Genomic DNA, 7,852 nt, shown 5'->3' with positions numbered 1-7,852 from the left:
TCTCTCTCTCTCTCTCTCTCTCAGAAATAAATAAAACATTAAAAAAATTTTTTGTTTAATGTTTTTTTATTTTTTGAGGGAGAGAGGGAGAGAAAGAGTGTGAACAGGGGAGGGGCAGAGACACACAGAATCTGAAGCAGGCTCCAGGCTCTGAGCTGTCATTGCAGGGCCTGATGCAGGGCTCGAACCCATGAACTGTGAGTTCATGACCTGAGCCAAAGTCAGACACCTAACCAACTCAGCCACCAAGGCGCCCCTTTAATGTTTATTTTATTTGTTTTGAGAGAGAGAACAAGCACAAGGAGGGAGAGGCAGAGAGAGGGAAAGAGAGAATCTCAAGCAGGCTCCAAACCATCAGCACAGAGCCCAAAGCAGGGCTTGAACCCATGAACTCTGAGATCATGACCTGAGCCAAAATCAAGAGTTGGATGCTTAACTGACTGAGCCACCCAGGCGCCCCTATACCACATCTTCTTTATTCATTCACCAGTGGATGGACATTTGGGCTCTCTCCATAGTTTGACTTTTGTTGATAATGCTGCTATAAACATTGGGGTGCGTGTACCCCTTCAAATCTGCATTTTTGTACCTTTGGGTAAATACATGATAATGCAATTGCTGTGTTGTAGGGTAGTTCTATTTTTAGTTTTCTGAGGAACCTCCATACTGTTCTCCAGAGTGGCTGCACCAGTTTGCATTCCCACCAACAGAATTAGAGGGTTCCTCTTTCTCCACATCCTTTCCAACACCTGTTGTTTCTCATGTTGTTGTTAGCCATTCCGACAGGTGTAAGGTAGTATCTCATCGTGGTTTTGATTTGTATTTCCCTGATGATGAGTGATGTTGGGCATTTTTTCATGCGTCTGTTAGCCATCTGGGTGTCTTCTTTGGAAAGCGTCTATTCGTGTCTTCTGCCCATCTTTCTTAACTAGGTTGTGTATTCTTTGGGTGTTGAGTTTGATGAGTTCTTTATAGATTTTGGATACTAACCCTTTATCAGATAATGTCATTTGCAAATATTTTCTGCCATTCCATAGTCTGCCTTTTCGTTTCATTGATTGTTTCCTTCGCTGTGCAGAAGCTTTGCATCTAACAGTATTCTTACCTGGGGGGAGGGGCACCTCCATGGTGAGGCTCTAGGTGGGAGGGATTCCTCGCAGCTGGGTCAGACAGGAGTCCAGGTACTTGACTCATTGACTTGAGTGTGCAGCTGGTGTCCTAAAGAAACAGGCAAGAGAGGAGAAATTGCTCTGCCAGCACCTGGGCCAGTAGCCTCCAGTCAGGCATCCACAGGAGGCTACTGCTTAGGCGTGGGTCCGGCCACCCACTTTCCTGTAATTCCCATGAGTTTCCCTAACTTGATCCCCGGCCTTTCTTTCCATCGACCTTGTGCGCTGACTCAGAGCTACCCAATAAGTTCTGCTTCTGCTTATATGAACCAGATCAGGTTTTGTTGTTTACAAGCAAGAATCCTGACAACACAGAGCAGAGAGTAAGCAACCATTCTGTTTCCCCTCAGTTACGCCCCAGCCAATCCCTATACCTGCCGCGTACCAGCTTTGAGACCTGGGGCAGGTGACTTAGCCTCTCGGACCCTCAGTATCCTCATTCTATCAGATGGATTGGTAACTGCCTCCTAACCAGATCGGGAGAGGTAAATGGCACCATGCACAGAGAGCCCTTGGTGCAGCGCCTGGCACATAGGCACTTAGTACTATTTTGTTATCATGATTGCTTTCCTCTTTCTGGTCGACTTACCACTCCAGGGGTTCTTTCTTCCCGCTCATGCAGGCATATGGCCCTCTCTCCTGCCCCAGCTCCCAGTCCCCAGAGTCACTTTGCCCCGGTCGAGCACGTCCTGACAGCTTATCCCTTCTTGGTCTAAAGCTAGAATAGTTCTTGGCCCGTCACCTGCACTCACCTCTGCTGTGCCTATGACACTTAGCAGCAGAGCGAGTTGTTTGGGCTCTGGAATAGGACCGCCATTTATTAGCTGTATATCCTTGGGCAAAATGCTCAATTAACCTCTCTGGGCCTCAGCTTCTTTGTCCGTAAAATGGGGACATGTAATAGCACCGCTTCCCCAGATTTGTTGTGAGGATCAGATAAGACAGCATGGTGTGCTCTCAGCGCGGGGCCTGGCTCCTCTAAGCGCCCCAGGAATGCTGGCTTTCTCCTCCTGCCGCCGCCCTCCCCGCTTCCCCAGCCAGTCTGGCCACTGCAGCTGTAAATCATCCCGGAAGGAAGAGCATCCTCCTTCCTCGCATCCCGGTACCAAACTCCTTATCACCTCCACCCGCTAATGACCTGGTGATTGGCTTCTCATTAAAGCAATGACAAAGGGCCTCTGTGATTTTAGCTTGGTTCTAATCAGCCACAGATCTGCCGCAGGGTCAGTCAGGGGTGAGGCGGGAATTCTGGGGCCTGGGGCCAGGCTTGGTGTATGCAGACTGAGGACGCTGCCACCCTGTCTCCCGGAGAGGGAGCCACTGCCGCTGCCTGGAATTCTTAGGACAGGGTCCTGCCGTGGGGGAGGAGAAACAGACTTGGGATCCCCCTGTGCCGAGGAGGCCGACAGCCAGGCGTGGTCTCAAGGAACCATCTCTGCCTTCCGCAAGTTCGATTTTCTCTTCTGTCAAGTGGGAACAGTAAGTGACGACACCTACCTTGCAGGGTCGGTGTGAGGACAGAATGAGATAAATCGAACGTATATTTCTATGGCTTTGTAGGCGTTGATAAACGGTAGCCATTTTTATTGTTATCGTTTTCATTATTATCAGGTTCCTATTTTTATTATTATTAGAACACAGGTGCCAACTTTCCGACTCCATTTGGTAAATACCTTATTCTGTCTCTAGTGATTTGTAATGCCGCAGCTCTATAATGCCACCTCCGGCCATTTCTGTTTAATCCTTGTGTGATCTGGTAATGCCTTGGCCTCCTTGGTCATTTCAGCATTGTTTAGGATGTTCTTGGCTCTTTACACTTCCATGGGAATTTTAGAATCCTTTTGTCTAGTTTAATCATCCCTATGATTATTCTTCTGTGACTCTTTTATGTCTCTTCTATGTTTCTTTCTCAGGGTGGCTTCCCTCATGGTGGCAAAATGGCTGCGGGAGTTCTAGGCATCACATGCATCCTTCGTCATGCAAAAAAAGGGGGAAAAAGTCACCAAGTAGGCAGCTCCTCAAGTCCTGACCCATAGAAACGGAAATAATTAATGTCCATTGTTGTTTTAAGCCAATAACTGGCAGTCCTGTCCATAATAACTTCCCATATGCAGCCTCCACGCTCCCTCTCTTCCTCCTGGCTTGAAGACCTAGGGCAGCCTTGGGAGCCAGAGTCTAAAGGGAGAAGAAGCCTGGAGGAGAGCCACATCTAACATCACCCTCACAAATACTTTCCATACAGAGTCTTACAGATTTTTAAAAATACAATCAATGTTCACTTAAATTTGCTTATGTATTTATGAATTTCTTTGCTCTACATTACCTCCTGGATCTCACACATTCCATCTGGGGTGATTTATTTCTGCCTCAATTACAGTCTTTAGGGTTTCCTCTACCAAAAGCTCGCTGGTGATGACGCTCACTTTTATTTCTTCCATGCAAGTTTTGGTTGATGATTACATTAAAAAAATCACTTTGCAGATAGAATGTTGTCTTTTTACTTCCATTGTTATTGATGAGACTCCAGCTTCAGAGTAACTGTTACTCTCTTGAAGGTATTTTTTTTTTTCCAGATTGGGTTTTGAAAGCTTTTCATTGTTTGTGGGTTTTGATAGTTCACTATGACACATTTAAGCATGTGAGGTTTTTTTTTAATGATTTATTTATTTCTGAAAGAGAGAGAGAGAGACAGCGTGAGCAGGGGAGGGTCAGAGAGAGAAGGAGATACGGAATCTGAAGCGGGCTCCAGGCTCTGAGCTCGCTGTCAGCACAGAGCCTGATGCGAGGCTCAACCCCACGAACCGTGAGATCATGACCTGAGCCGAAGCCGGACACTCAGCCGACTGAGCCACCCAGGCGCCCCAGTTTTTTTTTTTTTTTTTAATATTTAGTTTCTAGAATCTGTTGGGCTTCCTGAATTTGTGGTTTGTTATCTCTTCTCAGACTAGTAAAATTCCTCACTTTTATATTTTCAAATATTGCCTCTGTTGCTTTTTGTTTTTCTCTTCTTACAGTTCTTCAATCACACATAGGACAGATTATTTCTCATGGATAAATCTGTTCTCCTCACTTTTGCCTTATTCTACTGATAGTTTTTAAAAACATTTCCATAAACTTGTGTTTAGTTTGATCCTCCTAGCTCCCTGTGAGGTGGGTAGGGAAGAGCGTGTCTTTTGCAACAAAGGACAAATTGGACTCAGCAAGGCAAAGGCATTGTCCCAAGGTCACACTGCTCCTAGTGGAGCAGGAAGACAGTGAGGCAAGTGGTAGCAAAGAGTCAGTATTAGCTACTCAAGAAAGGTTACGCTCCAAGGACAGATAGCCAGGGCTGTTGAGTCCTGGACCCACTGCTCACTCGCCTAGTGACCTTGGGGAACTCACTTACTTAGTCGCTTCTTGCTGGGATGTCCCACTTGCAAAATGGGAACCATAAGGACTAACTTGTAGGCTGTTTGGGGAAGTTCATGAGATAGAATATGCAAAATTCCTGGCACCGAATAGGCATTCAATAAATATTTGATGAATGAATTAATAAAGTGTTAGGCCCGCCTTGGCGCAGCCTCTCAATCAATGTTAGCTATTGCTATTCTGTTTATATTTTATTTACATAGATAAATTGCAGTTTGTTGCTATCAACATTGTCATTTCCACGAGTCCCTCAGAATTTGGGAGCTTTGGGGGCTCCTGCCCCCGCCCCTCCAGGCTCCCAGACTTGCCCAACGCCAGTCCCCAGGACGCGGCCCGCCCCGCGCCGTAAATCAGGCCGAGCCGTCTGGGGGCCTGTAATTAACAGGCCGCAAGGGGCGGGTCCAGGACGGCCCCGCCCACCCTGTCCCTGGGGCTTCCTGCGCCCTGATCCTCTCCAGACCCGGGGAGGGAGAGCGCAGGGAGCTGGGGGGTCTCGCAAAGCCCCCTGATTTATCGCCCTTTGTGTGAAGGAGATTTACGAGCTCAGACCCGGAGCAGGGACCTTGTCGGGAGGCGCAGGCAGCGCGGTTCCCGGAGGCGAGGGAGGCCGGTGGTCAGGCCTGCGGGCTGGCGGTGCACGTCCTGCCATCCCCTGGGTCCGCGGCATCTCCCTCGCCCGGTCTCCCTAGGGCTCCGAGCGGGGGTTCCCTGTCGTGACAGGGACATCCTGCAGCGTTCTGGTTTCGGGCCTCCTGTTTTTCCGAAGAGAAAACAAGTCTCAGGGAGACTTCGTTTGCCCTAACTCCAAAGTTTTGGTTCCTCAGTCACCTCTTGGGGAGCGACGGAACCCACCCCGCCCCCGCCGCCATCTGGCTACATCATTCCCCGCCCCATAAGGGAAAGTGCCTAGGCGGGGGACAGGGCCCCTGCTTGGGGTGGGTCACGGGAGGGGGGCAGGGGCAAGAGAGCAGACAGTCTCCAGGCAATGCAGGTGTGTCTCTCTCAGCTTTAGGACAGCCCTTCGCCGTGAACTTTGTGAAGCCCCTTCCATGGATATAGAAACAGAGCCTCCCGGAGGATTCCTTCATGGGAGGTCAGGTATCTATCTGGATTGTTTTCTTTGCGGGGTTGGGTGAGGACAGAAGGGTGCACAGCTGAAGTCACCTCTTCACAGGGTTTCCTGGGGGTTGGGGTGGGGGCTTCAGTGAGGAAAGGGACTTTGCCTCAAGGGGCCTTCAGCAGATTAAGAGGCCCAACGAGGTCTCTTGGGGATATTCCTGACAGCCAGTGGTGAGGTTCCAGCTTTTCCTCTGGTGGGATATGAGGCCTATGCTCACAGCCCCTTACCCTACCCGTTGTGCTTATGCTGGAAGGGGTAAGTGTAGGCTTTACCTCGGGGCCATTAAGACATGGAAGAATGAGCTTTCAATGGATTTTGAGCCAGACAGACTCAGGCTCAGATCCCAGCTCATCAGGATAATAAAATCCTCCTCACTGGGTGGTGTAAAGGTTAAATAAGATAAAATGTAAAATACATTTAAAACAACTTCTGGGGCACCTGGGTGGCTCAGTGGGTTGAGTGTCCAGCTTTGGCTCAGGTCATGATCTCACGGTTTGTGAGTTCAAGCCCTAAATCAGTGCAGAGCTCACTTCAGATCCCGCCCCTCCCCCACTTGCCCTCTCTCAAAAATTAATAAAAAACATCAAAAAAATAAAACAATTTCTGGCCTCCCTGCACAAAGGAGCCATCTAGCAAGTATTTATTCCCAGGACTAGAAGTTTGTTTTCGTTTGAATGATCTATAGGTAAACTACATCTCAAGGAGTCAGGGTGGAATTTCATAGACTCTAAGAATCTTGAGACAGAAAGAGATCATCTGAGGTGCCTGGGTGGCTCAGTCAGTTGAGCATCTGACTCTTGATCTCAGCTCAAGTCTTGATCTCAGGGTCATGTGTTTAAGCCCTGTGTTGGGCTCTGCACTGGGCATGAAGCATACTTAAGAAAAGGAAAGGAAGAGGAAGGGGAGGGGAGGGGGGAAAGAGGGGAGGAGAAGAGAGGGGAGGTGTAGGGGGTGACAAATTAAATATGTAGTGCATCTAAAATGTGGGGTGCCTGGCTGGCTCAGTTGGTAGAGCATGGAACTCTTGATCTCAGGGCTGTGAGATCAAGCCCCATGTTGGGTGTGGAGTCTACTTAAAATAAAAATAAATAAATAAATAAATACAATGTTACATCAAAAGGCTTTTATCAGGTTGTTAGGGAAATTCATAACCCAAAAAGGTTAAGAATCAGTAATCTAGTCCACTCCCCTAAAGGGGAGTCCCAGATCATAGGACCAGCCAGGACTTGAATCAAAGTCTCTGAGAGCCCAGTGTCTCTCTGTCTCCTGTACCATTTACCCCAGAGAGCAGTTGAGACCCACTGGGTGTTCTGTGAAGACTGTAGGCTCCTATTTTTGTTGGTGCGTTTTATCACAGAGCCAGCCCTCCAGAGTACACCCCCACCTCATCCTGGACCTTCACTCTTAGCAAGGCCCCACCCCCTCTGTCCACACTGAAAGCAGAAGTCACTGTGGGGGCCGGGGTGGGGTGGGGATGGGTGGGCAGGCAAATCCCTAGTGTCCCACCTTATAACACTTCTGTGTCCACACTCTACTTTGCTTTTGTGTCAGGGGAAGAAGTAGGCCTCTCTCTGCCCAGGAGCATCCCTTCAGTCTCCAGGACAGACTCACTCCATCAGTTATTCCCCTTCTGTTACAAATCAGTGTTCTGTTATGAATCATTCATTCTGTTATGAATCTCCCCGGTTCCTTCCCTTCAGTCCATAAATATGGTGCTATTTTTGTTAATCTATTGCTGCATGACAAACCACCCAAAGTGGCTTAGAATACTAGTCCGTTATTTCTCATGACTCTGTCGGTTTATTTGGCAGTTCCTCTGCCTCGTGTGATGTGAGCTGGGGTCATTGATATGACTTCATTCACCTGGGGTCTTCTCTGAAGCTGGAATGCCCAAGATGGCCCCTCTCACCTTCTCCAGGGCCTCTCTGCGAGGGCCATCTCTCCAGCAAGATAGCTTGGGCTTCCTTACATCATGGCTGCTGGGCTCCAAGAGGGGAAAAGGGAAACTGCTGGTTCTCTTTAAGGACTAGACTTGGTGCAAGGACCCAAAACACCACTGCTGCCAACTCACTTGGTCAGAGCAAGTCTCAAAGCCAACAGAGAGGGAGGGAAAGTAGATTCCATCTCTTAATTGATTGAATGACGTGTGTGTCCA

This window comes from Crocuta crocuta, unplaced genomic scaffold, assembly GCF_008692635.1.
Source record: "Crocuta crocuta isolate KB4526 unplaced genomic scaffold, BGI_CrCroc_1.0 scaffold149, whole genome shotgun sequence".
NCBI lineage: Eukaryota > Metazoa > Chordata > Mammalia > Carnivora > Hyaenidae > Crocuta > Crocuta crocuta.
Note: the sequence above shows the minus strand (reverse complement) of the source record.